The sequence below is a fragment of the Cricetulus griseus genome (genome assembly GCF_003668045.3).
Source record: "Cricetulus griseus strain 17A/GY chromosome 1 unlocalized genomic scaffold, alternate assembly CriGri-PICRH-1.0 chr1_1, whole genome shotgun sequence".
In the NCBI taxonomy this organism is placed as follows: Eukaryota; Metazoa; Chordata; class Mammalia; order Rodentia; family Cricetidae; genus Cricetulus; species Cricetulus griseus.
The window spans coordinates 234,738,762-234,741,335 of NW_023276807.1; the positions used below are offsets into that span (position 1 = coordinate 234,738,762).

The window sequence follows — 2,574 nt, forward strand, 5'->3', positions numbered from 1 at the left end:
GACTGCTGCTTTACCACACACACACACACACACACAAAAAAAAACCCATAAAACCAAAAAACATTTTATTCTGAACTCACAAATGGAGTCCTCTTTTATGTTCATCCCTGAGTAATCACTATAGTTATTGTTAGATTTCATAAGTCCGACAATATCCAGAGCAGGTTGTTTCCCATACTGTGGGCAGTGTTTACCTGTTTTGGGAAAACGCTCCTATTGATAGCTGAGTCCCATAGTGAGATGCAGCAGCTTTTATTGATGTGTCTCTCCATTAGGAGGTGTTTCAACAACCCTGGGGACATTAATTCAACCCTTCTGAATCTTGCCAACTTACCTTTTGTTTTAAATTTTTAAAGAACTTCTTGGAGAAGAGAGAGTGAGTGCCCATTATCTAATTTTTCAGGTGAAGTGTCACAAACAGTGCTTTCATGACCAAGCGGTGTTCTGAAATCTAACCATGAATTTTCATTTTAACTGCAAGCAAATGACTCTGACCCATAATTTTGAATTCTCTCTTTGGCTTGCAAACAATGTCCTGTAGAGCACATAGTTTTCTACTTCACAGACAACTTGGGGACAAGCATGGGACTCAGAAAGAAGAAGAAAAGACAAAAAAAAGTTCTGTGAAATGTATTTTTTATTCTGCCTTTAAGGTGAGGGCTTTCCCCTATTTGAACCCTGAGGCTTCAGGAGGGAATGGAGGAATGGCTGCCTGTCAGAAAATAACAAACATGGAGAAGTTTTGACAAGTTCACTATACTTATCATAGCTGTTAGCTTCATTAAAAGTAAAATTTCTGTGAAGTAGCAATTATGAAGTACCTGTTTCAGAAGCGACAGCCTTTATTTCATTGCGCTTTCTCTGCCTCAGCTCCATCCTGAGAAGTCTCATAGTAGACATCAATTCCACCATCATTGTCTTCCCAACTCGGGAACTAAGCTGTCCCATCTGCTAAAGTCTATAAGGAAACCTCAGTGAATTAGGATGGGCATGGTCCCCTTGCTGCTTGAAGTTAGCCATTTTGTGGTTGGAACAATGAAAGTGTTTCTTTAGTAAAATAAACTTTCAGTACTCACTCAGTAAAGAGGAATAGTCTGGTCCTGTTGATTGGCTGTTTAGAAATGATAGACTGTGACACATCAGTCATTGCTCCATCTCTGTGCTTCTTTTAGCAGTACTGAATCCTTTTGCTCATCCAGCTCAAACAAAGATACAGCTTCAGAATCATTCCTTTCTTGATACTCTAGGTACTTCTCTCTAGTGTGCCTGTATAAACTGATCTGCTTATTATTACTACTACTATTATTATTATTATTTAATCTCCTTAGGACATGGCCTTGACATGTAGCTGGGATTGGCCGGCAATTTTTGGTTCTCCTGCCTCCACCTTTAGGAAACTATGATTACAGATATGAGCAGTCCCTCCCAGCAACTTGTTAGAAATCTCTGGTAAGTATCCTGGCTACTTAAATTATAATAGATGAAGTTATTGTTAACATCATTTCTTTCCTATTCTTAAAGCCTTGTGGAATCCTGGAATGGCAGGTGTTCATCACACGAACAACTTTTGATTGCTTCAGAGAAGCATGAGGGAAGTAAGATGAATATTCAGCCATTCATTCATTCATTCATTCATTCATTCATTCATTCATTCATTCATACCGTCATTAACTTCACAAGCACACTTTAGTGCCTGCAGCAGGGTGAGCACTGTGACTGATTCTGGAAATGCATAGTCCCTGATTTGGAAGGTTCTGAGAGACTGTGGGATATAGGAAACAATGAAGCACATTCACTTGTATCCAGGAGGAATGAAATGGAGGAGTCAGTCATATGGCTGAGGGATCCATTGAACTGGGCCCTGAAGTGGCTCCTAGGGTTATCATTTGATCTATGACTGAAATAAAATGTTTTTTTTTATTTATTGTCTTCTCTTAATTCTACTAATTAAAATTCACCATTGGAAGTAATCACAAGACAGCCATTGAAGAGAATCTTTTGAGACTTGCTGCAGCTATAAAACCTCACTCAGAGTCCTTCAGAGAACCTGTATGGCCAGGCTCTACGTTTCCTCTCCTTGAACAAAGCCCAGGAGCATGGACCTCTCTCAGATCTGTTCTGAGGGCTTCTCCACCAATTTTCTTGTGGTTTGACCATGGAAGTATGAAGAGGGACCAGACCAGTTCAGGACTTTTCAAAACTTCTTACAACTTCTAATAAGAAATACATTTTAAGCTTCATAATCTAATACATATTTATATTATTATAATTTTAAATTTCATGAAATATTCCTTTGCTTTTGCCAGGGCAGACAAGCAAGGAATAAAGATCTTTGGGTTCTGGTTTGTGTTTTGCATTACTTTAATTGACACAGAAAGTTACCTGTTTGTAATCTCTTTGTATACCATTTCATAGTGCCTAGTTCAATGCATGCAGTTAAATTCTCCATTAAGTATGTGCACAGACTCACTAAATGGGGAGAGAGCATGGAAGTCCTTACTTCTGGTTCACTATCTAATGCTTTAAATACTATATCTATCTGTAGATATGTCTATCTATCAATAGATACATTCA

The 2,574-nt window shown here is 38.4% G+C and overlaps 1 long non-coding RNA gene across 1 annotated transcript; it reads left to right on the forward strand.

The window, feature by feature from the left end:
* Positions 1-1,328: 1,328 nt before the first annotated feature.
* Positions 1,329-2,269, forward strand: LOC113833248. The gene is made up of 2 exons (XR_004772264.1): positions 1,329-1,449; positions 1,968-2,269. It is a non-coding gene; the product is annotated as an uncharacterized LOC113833248 (long non-coding RNA).
* The last annotated feature ends 305 nt before the right edge of the window (positions 2,270-2,574 follow it).